Raw genomic sequence first — 18,766 nt, forward strand, 5'->3', positions numbered from 1 at the left:
CCTTTTTAATACATGACTTGTCTAGATCCAAGTGCCTACAGAGAATTGAGTAGCTTCCAAGGGATTATGCAGTACCTTACTTAGCAAACAGAACACGAGGAGTCAGAAAGCGATTCTTCCCTTGTGATGCCACATCTCAGGCATCTCCAGTCCCAGGAATAACCTGGAGTACACATGAAGGAGCATCTGTTAAGGATGCATATCATCCTAAGTTGAGCACAGTTTCCTTCATGCACAGACTGTACCATACAGAGTCAAATGAACAAGTTACTCACCTTCAGTAACACTTTTTCTGGTGGGTACTCTTACCCTAGATACTTCAGCTTTTGAACCCCCTAAAGTGCCAGACTGGATCCAGAAACGTTTTCAGTAGTTGCTCATGCGCACTGCTAGGTGGAGCCATCAGACTCCACAGCAATCTTGCACCTCCTCTGGAAAAGACAGTACAGAGCAGTATATATCAGTGGTATAACACTAACCCCAGCAGCACCCATGTTGTGGGCGTACCAGAGCTCCAGGGGGCCAACTCGGCACAGTACCCTAGCCTGAGAGCTCCTGAGTGAGTCCGGGGGGGCCCCCTCCTTGTACTTTGCAGGAGCTCCCCCGCATCCCCAGGTTTCATTATGCCACTGGTATACACACGCCACCCCTGCACACTGACATCAGTTGACCATAAGGCATTCTGCGCTCTTAGACATGGAGCATCAATAACAGATATTGATCCATGACAGTGTGTAGAATCCCAACAAGAACAAATGGTTCCCTCGAGGAGAGCTTGTAGCTTATGCTTCCTTGACAACCTGTTTGAGATATCACAAACAGTTGCATGTTGAATTCTAGATTTCTTTCCTACAGTAAAGAAATTATCACAAATGTCCATAAGGTCGTCCAAAGACACAGCACAGTGCAAGTAAGTTGTGACAAAGGTGAATATTGGTGCTCAAAACAATTCTTACATACAGCAATACACTTTTGAGCAACAGTATATATTTGGCAGCAAAAAACTCATACATGAAGTATACTGGATAGAGGAACAACTAAATAGCAAACAACAGTGTCATTCATTTCAACTTGTCAGAGCAATTTCAAAGGGGCCTTTATCAGGACACAGAAAAGTGGTAGCAACTTATGGCAAACAGAGTAATAAATCGGCAGTTAAAACCAAATTACTCGATGATTAGAAATATTATTTGGGATGTGCAGTCATTTTATCCTAAAAAGAAATTGTAAAAAATCCATAAGGGCTCAGGCTTTCGCATTAACTTAACACCATCAAAATTCACAAATAAATTAACTTTCCTTTGAATGACTGAAGGGGAGGTGCAAAAAGAACAGATGACGGACGGAACGCTGAACAACGCAAACATTCACTCCCAGTTACAAAGATCTGTGTTTAATCCATCATTTTTTTGCTCACCATGCCACCCTAGTTTGGACCTAGCCATATGCAATTCAGTCTTGACCCTGTTCCCCATGGGAACAGTCTAGCCTGAACTGCCAAGCCAGGTCCTCCCTAGCCCGGAAACAAGCATCCTAGGACCGGTTTCAGGGTATCACCCTTCATCAGCCAGGCTAGCTTGAATCCAGTGGTGCAGTGAGCACCGGACCCACGTCTGGGCATACCCTTCCCACTTAGGCAAACATTGACCCCAGTCACAAAGATACAGGTTTAATCCATAGTTTTTCTGCTCACCAAGCCACCCCAGTTTTGACCCAGCCATATGCAAATCAGTCTTGACCCTATTCCCCATGGGAAAAGTCCAGCCCAAACTGGGGGTGAATGTTTGACATTGTTCAGCATTCTGCCCATCACTTCTTCTCTTTGCATTTGTCGCCCTAAGTGGGAAGGGTATGCCCAGATCCGGGTCCCTTGCCCCTCATGCAACTGGAGTCAAGCTAGCCTGGCTGATGAAGAGTGATACCCTGAAACTGGTCCCAGGATGCTTGTTTCCAGTCCATGGAGGTCCTGGCTTGGCAGTTTGGGCTGGACTTCTCCTATGGGAAGCAGGGTCAAGACTGATGTGCATATGGCTAGGTCCAAACTGGAATGGCATGCGTAGCAAAAACACAACGGATTCAGGGCGGGATCTCTGTACTGGGGGTTGAATGTTTGACATTGTTCAGCATTCCGTCCATCACTTGTTCTTTTTGCATGACTGAAGGGGAGGGCCAAGTACCAAAAGTGTGTTCATAGCCCAACCAAGCACCTACATACTAACAGTTGTGGAAAAAACAAAGGACGGTCTATAGTCTCTAAGCATACGTGGAATAACTATGCAAGGCCAAAAGAAGAAACCCAGAAGAATCAAAGAAAGACCATGAAGATAAAGCTGAATCAAAGGTACAAGGCTAGCATGCTTACCAACTGGAGAAACACTGTACCTACTAAACAGGTTTAAAAGGTTACATTGTCTAAGGATCGGTGAGGAAACCACTCTCTGGGCAAAGAAAACATACACAAACTATTACAATCTTCACCTCAGAAAAAGCTGCATATCTTTAGGGGAGGATTTCCATCCATTGGATGGCAGAGCTGCTTACTCTGGCAGCAGGGCGGGTTCTCCTCTGTTGGCCGATGCGAGGAGCTGTGTGTCTGCTTTGAATCTGTGAGCTGAACTCAGCACTCAGCAGGCACACTGGCTTTTCCTTAACTTAAGAAAGAGGCAATGAATGAAAAAATGGAAAGAGATCACAAATATAGCAAGGTTCAACAGGGAACTTTAGTGTGATTGAAGAAGAAACTAAGACTAAAAAAGAAGAAATACTGGCAAGTATCTCAACGTATCACAGAGAGTCCACTCCACCAATGAAACCATGTCACCTAAAGACCATAAAAAGTGCTGTTACGAAACAACAACAAATGGAGCTAATATAAGAATGTGCGATGCTGCAAAACAATGTCATGAATGGCTTGCTTCATATCCATGAATTTTAATGCCCTACCTGTTATACACAGGTGTGCAGAGAATTTAACAAGCAAACATAATAAAACCTGGAAGTCCACTTCACAGAACGAGGAGGAGGGTGGGCATTTGGATAGTTCTAACTGAAGAGTCATCAGCTTTTGACAAGATACCAAACCAGTACTTCCTAAAAGTTGGAGGGTTTGAGGAGTGGACTTCAAAACAGGAAAACCTACAGGACCAAGCTGGCAAAATGGCCCTCTCTGCAAAGCAAGACAGTAATGCCTGGTGAAAGTGTAGACGAGGCTGACATAGGCAACTGGCAGATGTTCGGCACTGAAACACCCCTAGCTAAGGCTATAGTTGTGGCCTAAGCTTCAGATGAATGGGCCAGAAGGCCCCAAGGAGGCTCCTTGTTGGACAACACATAGCACATTTTAACATAGAGAACAATTCGCCTGCATGAGGTCTATTTCTGGACCCCTTCCCTCTTATTTGCACTCAAGAAACCCACAAAGGGTTTGTCATATCCACTCATTGCTCCTTAGTTCAATTGGTAGAAGAGCTAGGGCCCTCCTGGGGTCCAACAAATGAAGCATCTCTACCTCCTTATAGGGAGGAGTCAGAGAGAAAAAAGGGGGAACCGTGACACACTACCCCACAGGAAAGGCCAATACCATCTTCTGTAGAAGGAATGTCCAGGTCCAAAGTACCAATTTCTAAAAAAAAAAGTGGTATATGTCATATGTACTGAGAGCACATGTAGTTTACTGACACAGCGTGCAGAAGAAATCACAATGAGGAAGACACTTTTAAAGATCAGAAGTCTAAAGGAACAGCTTTGGCTGGAAAGATGTGCAAATTAAGGTGGTGAAAAAACAAATTAACTCCCAATTGTAGCATAACAATAGGTACAGGAGAAAATATATGAAAGACATTTCAAGAAATCATGAAACATCACAATGTATGGCCTAAACAGGGAAGACTGATCACGAAAATGTAGAAAGGGTAAGAAGGCAACAAATGTCTTTTCACATTGCACACAGCAAGGCCCTGCAGAGCAAAATAAAGCACAAACAGAAGTATATCCGCAAGTTTAGCCAGGAAGGGATTGACCCGACTGCCCTTGCACCAGGCCACAAACTGGTCAGCATGCACAGTACATCACCAGGATAGGATAATATACACCATCTCTACATGCTGGGTAAATCCACCCAACTGCTTCTACTCAATATCAATCCGTGTAGGTTTGGATAAAGAATACCTGCCTGTTGCTGGGACAGCATGTCCTCTCATAGAGGCAGATGGAGCAGAGTGCAAATGCTCACATTTAGCAGTGCCACACTCTCTGCACCAAGTCTTGGGCTATTGGGATGATCTAAGCCAAGTCTCTCCTGACCTTCTACATGATCTAAGCCAAGTCTCTCCTGACCTTCTACAAAGCTAGGGAAAGTAGCAGGAGAGGTGGGAAGGCGCAGAGAAGATTGGAGTCCCACAAGGGTGAAAAGCATCTCCTCGAGAGCCCTGAGGTGGAAACTTTAGAGTTGACAGTGAGTGTTCTCAGCAGTAACAAAAAGATACATTCAATGACTTCCTGGGGGGGGAAGGCTCATCGAACTACCTCCAGGTCCAAAGGCCAATGATGTTTGGCTAGATGGAGCTTGCTGAGCTTCTCTGCCCTGGCATTCAGGGATCCTGCTAGATGGTTGGCAGTCAGCAAGATCCCCTGAAGACCCAGTCAGCATCAGTCTCAGAGCTTCCTGGTACTAAACCTGTGACCACACACTACCCTGCTTGTTGCAGTACTACACGGCCATCATGTTGTCTGTTAGAATTTGCACACAGGGCTTTCCTTGATAGATGGTAGAAAGACCATGAGAACCAACTGGACGGTACACAGCTCCAGAAGTTTGATGGGGTGCAACTGTTCCAACAGAGACCAGAGGCCACAGATCTCTACCTCATATAGGTGGCCTCCCCAGCCCAAAGCCAAATTTATCCATCATCGCTGTGTGCACTAGGTGGAGTAGGGATCACAGCAGGCAAGTGTCCTTCATCCACCACCGACACACAGATGTTATCCTTGAGATGCCCCTCGTGTTGAGTGCATTGAATATGGAGGTTCCACTGGACAGCCTGCAAGTGTTAACAATCCTGAGGTACCAGAAGGATACACAAGGAGACCAAGGAAACTTAGAACCATCTGGGCCGGAACCCAAGACCGATCCTGAAACATCAGGATCAAATCCACAATGTTCCTGAGTTGCAGTAGGGGTGGAAAAGCTTTGAACACCACTGAGTCCAAAACTGCCTCCAACAAAGGGAATCCAATGCAGTGGATGGAGGTGGGAGTTTTGCTTATTGATGGATATAGAGTAGAGGAATAGTCATAAGCCGGTTTGACTGTGAAAAGACCACCTTCAACAGCCAGTCACCAAGGTATAAAAAGATGTAGATTCACGATCTGTGAGAATGAGCTGAGACCATGGTTATGATAATTTTGAAAACACAGGGGCAAAAGTGACCCTAAAGAGCAGAACAGCAAAATGAAAGTGTTTTTTCTCCAAGAGGCATCAAAGGAATCACATGTAGCACTGAAAGACAGGCACATCTAAGTACAGGCACTGCAATTTCCAGGACACCATCCAGTCTCCTGGGTCAAGAGCGGAGAGGTTCTGGGCTAAGGTGAGCATCTTGAATTTGTCCTTTCAAAGAAAAGCATTCAGGAACAGAGATCCAAAATGAACATGAGCCCACAACCCTTTTTAGATACCAGAAAATGGAGAACATAGCACCCTCTGCCTCTCTCCGTCTCAAGAACTGTCTTAATGGCCCCCTTGGACATTAATGACTGAATCTCTCTGGCAAAGATGAAGGCATGTTCTTTAGAAGTCTGGGCGACAACAGGAGGATCTGGAGATGGGCGGTTGTCAAAAATTGAAGGGTGCAACTGTAGGAAAGTACCATCTTGCCTGGCATGTTACCCCCCATTTTCACTGTATGTATGTATGTTTTAGCCCCTGTGTCACTGGGATCCTGCTAGGCAGGACCCCAGTGCTCATAGTATGTGTCGTGTATGTGTTCCCTGTGTGGTGCCTAACTGTATCACTGAGGCTCTGCTAACCAGAACCTCAGTGTTTATGTTCTCTCTGCTTTCCAAATTTGTCACTGCAGGCTAGTGACTAAATTTACCAATTCTCATTGGCACACTGGTACACCCATATATTTCCCTTGTATATGGTACTTAGGTACCCAGGGTATTGGTGTTCCAGGAGATCCCTATGGGCTGCAGCATTTCTTTTGCCACCCATAGGGAGCTCTGACAATTCTTACACAGGCCTGCCACTGCAGCCTGAGTGAAATAACATCCACGTTATTTCACAGCCATTCTTCACTGCACATAAGTAATTTATAAGTCACCTATATGTCTAACCTTCATCTGGTGAAGGTTGGGTGCCAAGTTACTTAGTGTGTGGGCACCCTGGCACTAGCCAAGGTGCCCCTACATCGTTCAGGGCAAATTCCCTGGACTTTGTGAGTGTGGGGACACCATTACACACGTGCACTATACATAGGTCACTACCTATGTATAGCGTCACAATGGTAACTCCGAACATGGCCATGTAACATGTCTAAGATCATAGAATTGTCACCCCATTACCATTCTGGTATTGGGGGGACAATTCTATGATCCCCCGGGTCTCTAGCACAGAACCCGGGTATTGCCAAACTGCCTTTCCGAGGTTTCCACTGCAGCTGCTGGTGCTGCCAACCCCTCAGACAGGATTCTGCCCTCCTGGGGTCCAGGCAGCCCTGGCCTAGGAAGGCAATACAAAGGATTTCCTCTGAGAGAGGGTGTTACACCCTCTCCCTTTGGAAATAGGTGGGAAGGGCTGGGGAGGAGTAGCCTCCCCCAGCCTCTGGAAATGCTTTGACGGGCACAGATGGTGCCCATCTCTGCATAAGCCAGTGTACACTGGTTCAGGGATCTCCCAGCCCTGCTCTGGCACGAAACTGGACAAAGGAAAGGGGAGTAACGACTCCCCTGACCAGCACCTCCCAGGGGAGGTGCCCAGAGCTCCTCCAGTGTGTCCCAGACCTCTGCCATCTTGGAAACAGAGGTGTTGGGAGCACATTGGACTGCTCTGAGTGGCCAGTGCCAGCAGGTGACGTCAGAGACCCCCTCTGATAGGCTCTTACCTTTCTTGGTAGCCAATCCTCCTTTCTTGGTAGCCAAACCTCCTTGTCTGGCTATTTAGGGTCTCTCCTCTGGGGAATTCTTCAGATAATGAATACAAAAGCTCACAAGAGTTCCCCTGCATCTCCCTCTTCGACTTCTACCAAGGATCGACCGCTAACTGCTCCAGGACGCCTGCAAAACCGCAACAAAGTAGCAAGATGACTACCAGCAACATTGTAGCGCCTCATTCTGCCGGCTTTCTCGACTGTTTCCTGGTGGTGCATGCTCTGGGGGTCTGCCTTCACCCTGCACTGGAAGCCAAGAAGAAATCTCCTGTGGGTCGACGGAATCTTCCCCCTGCTAACGCAGGCACCAAAAGACTGCATCACCAGTCCTCTGAGTCCCCTCTCATCCTGATGAGTGTGGTCCCTGGAACATAGGAACTCTATCCAAGTGACTCCCACAGTCCAGTGACCCTTCAGTACAAGTTTGGTGGAGGTAAGTCCTTGCCTCCCCACGCTAGACTGCAAATCTGTGTGCTGTGTGATTTGCAGCTGCCCCGGTTCCTGTGCACTCTTCCAGGATTTCCTTTGTGCACAGCCTAGCCTGGGTCCCCAGCACTCCGTCCGGCAGTGCTCAACCCTCTGATTTGGCCCCCAACGTCATGGGCCCCTCTTTTGTAACTCTGCATGGACTCCGGTTCACAAATCTTCCTAGTGCCAGTTCAGGTATTTTTGCGGGTGCTGTCTGCTTTTGTGGGGGCTCTCTGAGTTGCTGAGTGCCCCCTCTGTCTCCTCCTCCAAGGGGCGACATACTGGTCCTTCCTGGTCCCCAGCAGCACCCAAAAACCTCTACCGCGACCCTTGCAGCTAGCAAGTCTTGTTTGCAGTATTTCTGCATGGGAACACTTCTGCAACCTTCATCGCGACGTGGGACATCTTCCATCCAAAGGAAAAGTTCCTAGTCCTCTTCGTTGTTGCAGAATTCCAAGCTTCTTCCATCCAAAGGGAGCTTCCTTGCACCTTCATCTGGGGTTTCCTGGGCTCCTGCCCCCCCGGACACTATTGCGACTCTTGGACTTGGTCCCCTTGCCTTGCAGGTCCTCAGGTCCAGGAATCCGTCTTCAGTGCTTTGCTGGTGTTTGTGGTTCTTGCAGAATCCCCCTATCACGACTATTGTGTTCTTTTGGGGTAGTAGGTGTACTTTACTCCTACTTTTCAGGGTCTTGGGGTGAGGTATCTTGGACACCCTGACTGTTTTCTTACAGTCCCAGCGACCCTCTACAAGCTCCCATAGGTCTGGGGTCCATTTGTGATTTGCATTCCACTTTTGGAGTATATGGTTTGTGTTGCCCCTAGATCTAGGTTCATCTATTGCAACCTATTGTAATTCTACACTGTTTGCATTACTTTTCTGACTCTTACTTACCTGTTTTGGGTTTGTGTACATATAAGTTGTGTATATCACTTACCTCCTAAGTGAGGGTATCCTCTGAGATACTTTTGGCATATTGTCACTAAAATAAAGTACCTTTAATTTTAGTAACTCTGAGTATTGTGTTTTCTTATGATATTGTGCTATATGATATAAGTGGTATAGAAGGAGCTTTGCATGTCTCCTAGTTCAGCCTAAGCTGCTTTGCCATAGCTACCTTCTATCAGCCTAAGCTGCTAGAAACACCTATATTCTACTAATAAGGGATAACTGGACCTGGCACAGGGTGTAAGTACCACAGGGTACCCACTATAAGCCAGGCCAGCCTCCTACAGCAACCCTAACAACCTACAGGACCCACTGGCCCAAGATAATTACACACATATTCTGTCCCCCGCTGGCTGTGAGTCCCTAACGGGGCATCAAAGTGGTTCAGCAGTGGCAGAGAAAGAGGATGATGAGTGATGACCATGCTGTAGTTGGCCACACTCTCTGGTGCCTCCATGCCCCCGGAGTCCCTAAAGGGACGGGTGGCGGGCAGTAGGCTGAGAAGGCCACCTCTGGTTATAAGCCAGGTCCTGGGAGTAACCCATGAACCTAATGTATCGCTGGAGGAACTGGTGGGTAGAAGCTACCAAGCCTACGTAGTGAGCCTTTGCACAGCTATCTTTGAATCACTCCAGAGATAAATTAGCTCATCTCCAAACAGCCTGGAGTCATCAAAACGCATGTCCGTGTGGAATGCCTGTACATCAACCAAGAAACCTATGGTGCAAATCAAAGCATGATGATGAATTACCATCTTAGCATTCACAGCACGGTCAACATAGTTTTTGGTTTTCAAGTCAGCCCCAAAAATTTACTTTACAGCATTGTGTCCATCACAGGCTGTTAGATCTGTTATCCTAAGGATGGTCTTCTCCCAAACTTTTTGCCTTACTCCTTCATTTTTGCTAATCTCGTTTTTGTTGGCCTTAGGACTCTGTGCACTTTACCACTGCTAACCTGTGCTAAAGTATTTGCACTCTGTGCCTTAAGCATGGTGAAATTGGCTCACACCAATAAGCACATTTAATTTACTTTTAAGTCCCTAGTCAAATGGTACTACATGTACCCAGGTCCTGTAAGTTAAATGGTACTGGTGGGCATGCAGCATTGATTATCCTACCCTCCTAAGTAGCCTTTTAAACATGTCTCAGGCCCGATGCTGCAGCCTGTGAGTGCAGTTTAAACTGCCACTTCCACCTGACAAAATAAACATTCTGCTAGGCATAAACCTTCCTTTAAAATACAAATAATCCACCTCTGGGGTTTGCCCTACACAGCCTAGAGGGCAGAATGCAGTGTATGTGAAAAGTTGGACATGTACTTTTAACTTTTACATGCCCTGGTAGTGAAACACTCTTAAATGTGTTTTTCAGTGCTGCAAGGCCTGCCTTTTCCATAGAGTAACAATGGGTTAACCTATTACATTTAATAGGTGATAACTTGCAGCTGGGAGCAGGTAGGAATGTTGAGTTGTTATCTAAAGAATTATAAATAAAAACGCTCTTTAATGGTAAAAAAACGGATATTAAGTCACACTTCTGAAAATGTAACTTTTAAGAAGTTGGCATTTTCTTGCCCCAATCCTCTGGTGCCTGCAGCCTGTATATTGGGTCACATGAGCAGATGTAGCAAGCAGCTGTTTTTTAGGTATTGCGCTCAGACAGTGAGGCACAGGGGAATAGTATTTGGGAGGATGGGCCAACTCTGACTTGATGAGAGGGAGGGGCTGTTACCTACCACACTCAGACATCACAAAGGACAGGGAGACAGAAAATTCCAAAAAGGGAAACCAAAAATTCCAAACACCTCTAGGGTTGAAACCTCCAGAACCTTCTTCTAATTCAAAGTGGGCACCAGGTATAAACAATAGACCCTCAGACTCAACTCTTCAGTACACTTCTGGACCTGTGGATACTACAGAAGGAGGATTGCTGTGCTGCTTTGTTGCTTTGCTACTCTGCTGGTTGAGAAGGAAGACTGGGCCTGTACCCTTCATCCAACGCAAAAGTGACTCCAAGGGTCAGATGACTGACCTGTTTTTTTCCTCTTGCCCCTTCAATGCAGGAGGACCATGAACCATACTTGGATTACCTCATGCTTGGACTACGCTAATGCCCTATATCTGGGAGCGTCATGGCCCTGCTAAGTCACCTTCAACTGGTCCAAAATATTGTGACTAGGCTTATTATGTGCCTGCCCATTCGCATCTTAATCCCCCTGTATTGAAATCAGGAAGCAGATCCTTTTCATATCCATTGTTTTGGTTCCCAGGGCTGTTTTTCTAGCCAACACAAGCTATCTTGCATGGAAATTTGTTCCTTATCACCTCTCTAAAGTGCTGCGCTCAACCTCTGCTGCATTGGATGTTGTCCCACGCATTGTGCGCTTGAGGAAGGGAGGCACAGTTTTTTCATTTCTTGCTGCTAAAGCATGTAACAAGCTTCCTTGAGATCTGTGTAAGATTCCTCTTGAGGCTGCCTTTAGAAGAGAAATTAAATCAGCTCTTCTCCCCTAGATGCATATTATTTTCACTCTCAGTGCCCGGACACTCTGAGTAGCCATGTGCTCTATAAATCCCTCCATTCATTCATTCATTCTGATGACTGAGTGAGAAGGCCAGCTAAAATAGAGAGTTGGGGTATGCTCCAGATGGTCAGAGACCAGTGTCTAGAGGACTTTGTGGGAGGGTGGCTGTTTGCTGGAGCGAGGGCTTCAGCATTGTCTTTGCACCGAACCCCGCCAGCAGCTTGAAGGCCTTCAGTGCAAAGTGGAGTAATTGCTGGTGATACTTCTGCAAGCATGAGGAAAGACCTAAAGATTATGTTGAGACCCTGTTTTCCTTGAATCACTCCTGTGCCAAATCTGCCTTATCTCTGAAGTGAAGTGTCCAGACGGTATAAGTGCCGTCAGTGCCAGGTGGTCAAAAAGGAAGATCTTCCTGGAGTCATTCTGAAGTCATCTGATGACTTCAGCTGGGCTATTCCTGCAATTAACTGGTGAAGTCATCCCAAACCATCCTGAAGTATGTGTATAGACCAAAAAATTTAAATGAGATGACTCTAGAATCATCACAAAAACTACTCTAGGATGGTGTTCTGATGACTTCCACTGGCAGGGAGTAATGACCTTCTACAACTCCACAAATACTAATTGACAACTTCAGGATAAGTGTGAATTACTCCAGGATGGTCTCTAGACAATCTACTGATTCTTGTGGATTACTCTAGGATGATTCTACAACAGTTTCAGGATGACTGTGGATAGTTTCCCGATGATCCCATTACCACTTCAGGATGGCTGTTGATTACTCTGTAATGACCCCCCTACAATTTCAGGATGACTGTGGGTTATTCCTCGATGATCCTATTACTGCTTCAGGATGGCTGTTGATTATTTTGGAATGATCCCATGACAATTTCAGGATGAGTGTGGATTACTCTAGGATGATTTAAAGACTACTCAGGAATGAGCATGGATTACTCAGGATTATTTTAGGACAACTTCAGAATGAGTGTGGATTACTAAACCATGACTACATGTGGACTTTCAGATGATTGTGCAATACTCTTGGCTGATTTTCTGCCAACTGTGCATAGCTCCTAGATGATTTAATAAATTATTTAGAATGGCTGTGGATCAATGTTAAATCCTTAAGGGTTGGATTACACCTTGACAATTCCATGTTACAAGCACATTAGCCAACTGCCAATATTTCATTGCAAGGTCTCACTAGTAGTTTAGGAATATGGATTTGTTGATAGTGAAATATTTAGATGACCACTTCCTCAAGCTTCCTTCCAACTGAAAAAAGGTCACTTGGATGTAACATGCCTTCTTTACACAATACCATGAATTATTTGCAATGCCATGAGTTCCAAAGAACTAAGTGCCAGAATTACAAAACTGTCACTGAACGCAGCACAGCACCCAAAATTGCTGTGTTGCATGATTGGAGAGAACATGAAAGTACCCTTTCTCCCCCTCTCCCTTGCGCCAGTTGACCATCAGGCAGCCGGGCACCATGCACACACCTCTGCATCATAGTGCAAAGGTGTCTACCATAGTCTAGCTTAGGCTAGATTTAGCCTAGGCAAACTTTAAAACTTTTTCCCACTTTGGACAGGTATCGTACCAAATACCAATTTGCTTCAGTTTTTAAATCCAGAAAAGGAGTTTGCATTAGTTCCGAGTTATAAAACATAAGCAAACTAAACACAAAACTTCCATAAATCTGGTCCCGATAATCAGATCATTATTCTTCTGCTTTGGAAAGATTACTTTTTAATCTCTACAAAGAGGGGGGCACTGGTATGAAATAATTCTGAGAATCATGCTTTTTGGCTAGATTGGTGCTGTAAAAATACCATATATACAAAAGTAATTACCTGCAACAAAGTTAAACTTTCCATTCAGAAAAGCTTAACTTGTGGTGCTTCACTTCCCATGCTCCTGACTCACTGGGGCTTGCCTTACTTTGAGGTACAGCACATTATTAGTTGTTTTACATAGTGACTAGTGGCAAAAGACTGAACAAAACAATGGTTCAAGTAAAAAGGATTAACAGGGGAATGTCATCATGTCATATTATTGATCTAAAGCACATCATTAGCCCCATGGGGGCCAGGATACTGAACAAGAGAACAAAAGAAAGCCCTTGACACTGTATGAGAACAAAAAGAAAAGCCAGAAGGCTACAAAAGAGAACAAATAGATTCAACGAAAACCAGTAACTTCGTTGTTTGTTTCTAGATGTGGAGTTTTCTTTAGTCCTCTTCTTGCATTGCAGATCTTTATAGTCAGCTTCCTTCTCATAGTTCTGTTGTCCAGTGATGGCCAGCCGTTTACCCTGCACACAGACTTCATAAACTCTGAAAAATTAAATGAACATACATTAGTATCATATTACAACCACTATTTTAGTTTTTTCATAGGGCTGGGTTGCCTTTAAAATGTTCCAATCTAATATCTCATGTTGTGTGCCTGATGAGATATGGTTTTGGTTGCAAGGGTTCATAAGTTTAACATTAATAGCACTTGGTCAAAAAGGCAGAGGTGAGAGCAAGGCATTGATGAAGAGGATGTAGAAGGTAAAGAAAGAAAATGCTCCTTTATGAACTTATGAGTGAAGCAGCATGTTGTGGACTTAGGAAATCTGTTTGCGTTTCAGGAAGAGGTAAGAACAGTTGCATCTACATCAAAGGCCCTTAAACCTTTTTTGGATTTTGCCCCTATAAGTAAAAGTTGAAGTTTAGGTCTCTCTGAAACTTCATACATGACTTGGGGAAGCATGAGTGGCAGGGACCAGAGTGGGAAATATAAAAGAGTAAATATGAGCAACAGAAAACAGATAATGAACACAAACCACCACTCCACAAACTGTGGTGTTTAGCTCCTCCACCTATTGGACCTATTGGTCCCTAATGCACCAGCTACACTAATGATAGTTCCTGCCCCAAGCAGTAGGCTGTCTTATCTGCCTCGCCATTTGCCCAGTTCTGAAATAGTCTGCCTTTTGCGGGGGATGGCAACAACAACAAAAAAGTAATTCTTGTGATTTCATATAACTACACAACATCAAATTACGCAAATTACACCCTCCCATAATTAGGACAGCCTGGAAAAGCACTAATTAAACAAAGTCACGCATCGTGGCCATCTTCATTTACAAGGTATTTGTGCCCCACTGGAACATACCCATAAACCCATGGGGCTGCACACTCAGATCTACAAGCTTGCTGTTTCATCACATTATACATTATTTTCCCAAAACACAAGGGCATATTGGAGGGTCAATATCTGGCCAATGTGGACCTGGATGTTGCACACAAGTGGGTGTTTAAAAATCCCCAAGCTTTTAAAATGCTGGCGTATTTGAAAGAATGATTGATTCAAGTACAGATGTAGGTGTTGAAACAAACCTATGTGTCCTCTGCAAACAAGTAATCAATACCAGATTTCATTTACATAACCATCTTAAAACGCAGCTATGTCGGGCCTGAACTCTACTTCAATATTCATATTTGGAAAACAGTCTATGAAACTACCATTCTGACCAGAAATCCAAATAGGAGCTTACAACCAAGTGCTAGGAAGAGGGTGGCTGATCTAATTAATGGAACAATTGATCAGGTCTAAATACAATCTGTGAGCACGGTGTTTTTAGCAGTGCAGTCTGCACGTGCACATTCATCCACTTTGACCCCCCCCACACACACCTAGACCTACATATTTGGAAATTAAATCCCAACACATGGCCTTGCACCAGATTTTCATGTCATTTGTAGCACAAACCCAGGACAAACAGTTACAAAATTACACCTCCCAGCTGTTAGTTAAGCGTGATGGAGCCCTTGTGCAATAATTTAATACAGGACCACATATGCAAACATTGGAGGTATAATGTATTTTCATAATCCTATACTGGCTGAAAGTTAATTTGAACATTTACAATATCTTACCAAATAATGCATCAACCTTCTCCTCATCTAGGGCAGCTTCTCCAGCACGAGCTTTAGTTATACCTTTTGCAGATGCAAGTTCTTTCGGTGAAAAAAGGATTTCACTGACACCATTCAGAAGGAAACCTGCACTATCTTCATTGTCCTGAGGGGAAAAAAAGGGGAAAAAAAAAATCAATCTTCAAGCCATCTTTTACATTGTACAGCTCAAGCACTTTTCCATTTGTTTATTCACATTTTAAAGGTATAAATATGTGTCTTACTGTTGACAAAATTAAGGCACTATATTAATTCTATGCTGTAATAAGGATTGAGGCTATTGATACTGCTGACAGGTAGAAATTAAGTAGTTATTAAAAATATGTCTAAGCAGCAAAAGGTATGTTATGGTCATCAAGAAAAAAGACTGGCATGCCGGCTTAACAATATGCAATTGTGTATTATGGCAGCACTCATTTAGCTCTACTTACGTCAAGGCCACCTCTTTCGTTGCTTGGAAATGGGTCAGCATGGCAAGGCATATGGTTCACATTCACATCTGTGAATGTTGCTGTAGACGGAAATTCACTGTAGGCCAGCCCGTGTGACTGTGAACTGTGAGCCAAAAAACCTTGTGGTGTCAACAAATTTGGTGCCATTTTATGATCACGTTTGCAGGGTCTAGTAGGTGTTACTTCATTGTGTGAAGCAGTCATTTCTTGTGTAGGAAATAGTTTTTTGGGTATCAGCTGGTGACGTGGTGAAGGGAAGGCAAGTTTTTGTCTTTGATCCTTGAATTTGATAGGGGACTCCAAGAAAGTTTCATTTTCACCACCTACTGCTTCATATTTGTTTGTAGATTTCGGATGAAGGACACTAGCCATCCCTGCTAAAAGGGACAGGTTTTCCAGTTTCTGCAAGTTAATCTGTGAACTTGCTTCTCCAGGCTGAGAAGATGTCCTTTCAATATGAGCTTGGATAGCAACTCTTATATTATCCTGGCCACTCTGCTTGGCTTTATTTTTTTCCTTGCATCTTTTCTCTGCAATCTCTTCCTCTTGGAGCTCACGCAATACCCTTTTAAGTCTTCCAGCACTTCCTCGACTGCCACAGTCCATTAACAACTGCTTTTCCTCCTGTGCCCTTTGAAGTAAAACCTGTTTTAAACCCTCTGTTGTGCCAGAATAGCTTGCAATTAAGTCTTCAAAAATATTTTGAATCATAAGACACTGTTTTTTCACTGAAAAAAAAAGAAAATGATAATTTCAAAACTGTGACAAGACCACAGTGAGGATTTGAAATATCTTCCCTTGATTACCCAAAATATGTACATAAACATGTATTGATATCAAAGGACACAAACTTACTATCAATCCATAACAAAGTAAGTTTTTCTTAATGGGCAGTACACATTTTAATTTTTGAACTTGAACTTCCTGAATAAAGGCACCTAACTAAAATAGTTCTTTATCCACAAATGGCATGTGTTAAACAAACGTTTTTAATTATTTTACTTACCAGATGATTGGAAAAGAACCACAGCCTTGAAGTCTCTTCTCTTCTGTGATTTGCCGACCACTTTCATCAATATTTTCAACCAGCCATATATATAGAACTTCACCAGGATTGTCCAAAAGCAGAAATTCTCCATCTTTTCTAACACAAACTGAACGATCGCAAGCGAAAAATAGGACGTTGAATCAAGCCATGATTATATCCTGCTAGATACAAAAACCATGAATTAGTTTGCGACTGGTTAAAGATTTAGGGGTAGTGATGCTATTAATTGTGTTTGACCAATGACTGTGTTTCACCACTGCGCATATTATTTGCTCAATGTTCACCAGTAGCACATTACATGTTGTATTCAGTTTACCTGGCTATTGGCTTTAACATGGCATTAGACATTACATTTGATATTTAGGTTAGTAGGCAGATTGTTTTAGATTTGTGTGGGGCAGATTGTTTTTTATTGGTGGGGGCAGTCTGAGTAGGCCAGATTGTTTTATATTTGATTGGGGCTGATTGTTTGTGATTGGAATGGGACAGATGGGGCGGACTGAGTTGGGCTGGGTTGGGAGGACTGAACTATGGGGGATTGGAGTGATTTGGGTGAGTGGGTTGGTTTGGAGTGGGGTGGACTGGGTTGGTCTGGCATCAACTGGATTGAGTGGGGTGGATTGTTGTGGGGTGAGGTGGGGTGGATTGGTATGGATTGGAGTCAGGCAGATTGGAATGTACTGCACAATTATGTGTTAAAGAATACTTTCAGAAATTACACATCAGAAAAAAATAGAGTCTTTTTCCAGTAGGCTTTGTAGAAAGAGCAGAGGACCTAAACAGTAGTTATGTCGAGATCTTTCAGAGCAGGTTTGATGTTGTTCTGAATATATACATTAAGGCTTATGGTGGCTACTTTTGTAGTCTCTGCAGTCTGACAATGAGTGCTTCGCAGAGGCCTAAGTAAATGGGTCTAGAGTAGTCCAGACTGATCATAACAAGGGATTTGGCCCACCCGGTAGCCAGTTTGGAGTAAAGGGAGTATTTTGCGGAGCAGGAAATAATGAAGTCTGAATCCTTTAACCACTGTGTTGACCTGTGGAATAAACAACATCTCTGATTCAAAGAGTATTCCCAAGTTTCAAGCTTGAGGGGTGGTGAGGAAGGGAGAATTCTTAGACCTGGCAGTGACTTTGTTTGACCCTTCTATTAGGTGTACAGCTGTCATTCTACATAAGAGTGTGTCCCAGTTTTGAATCATACTGTTAGGTTTGGTTAGTGCTCTAGCGGTTTTGGAAGGAGTGATGCACACCATGTTCAGAGGGAGGCTAGTAAGGAACACGAGCATTCAAAGATGATACATTGGTCTATGGTAAAGGGGAAGCAAATCATAAAAAATGTATATGCTGCATAAGCTGGAGAATTATGCCCAGGGTGATGTGGAATGCTTGGGGCACACGGTGTGTGGTACATATATTGAACAAAAGAAAATTCTTGTTGAAGCTCGCCCAGACCACAAAATAGTGAACAGTTGGTTCCCTTCCTCTGCCTTGCCTAGTACTACTCAGAGCGTGTGGGGAATCTTGCTGAAAATGTTATTTGAAAAAGGTGTAATGTGTGTGGAGTGGTGGCTGTGACCAGGGCTTTAAGCAAATAAATGAAGAGATTATTGAAAGCTGCATGTTTACACCCTTTGAACATAGCGGCAGGTTTTAGTGATATTCAGTGCTAGTGGCTATGGTATTGGAGGTTGGCTGTCGCAGGTGTTCCGGAGGTGAGGCATTTTCTTGTGTTCCTGTGGCAGTGAGTTGTTAGTGGGCAGTTTCATGTGTTATGTTACTATTGTTTACATATTGGTGCCCCAAGGCCACAATACAGATATATCACTACTGAATAGCTCTTTTTAGGAAAGTGTCACTCTCATGGTAGTGTGGTTGAGCATTTAAGAGACGCTCATAAAGATTCATACAGACGCAAACAATAGCACTAAATAACATGAACTGCCAGTTAGTGCTTTGCTATGACAAATAAAAGTACTTTTTAGAGAAGTATATACGATAGAACAATTCAAACTTAGATACATTAAAAACAAAAGGCAGTACCACCTTCCAGGCAACAGACAACAGACAAGACCCCAAACATAACAGGTGGAAACTGATCTCTACTGTGGTTGTTACTCGATCAGATAGTACAGATATATCCATGGAGCGAAAGGGTAGGTGTTGATATCTCTTCCCTGGAGGCGAGAGGAGTTTAAAATATAT

The sequence above is a fragment of the Pleurodeles waltl genome, chromosome 4_2, assembly GCF_031143425.1.
Source record: "Pleurodeles waltl isolate 20211129_DDA chromosome 4_2, aPleWal1.hap1.20221129, whole genome shotgun sequence".
In the NCBI taxonomy this organism is placed as follows: Eukaryota; Metazoa; Chordata; class Amphibia; order Caudata; family Salamandridae; genus Pleurodeles; species Pleurodeles waltl.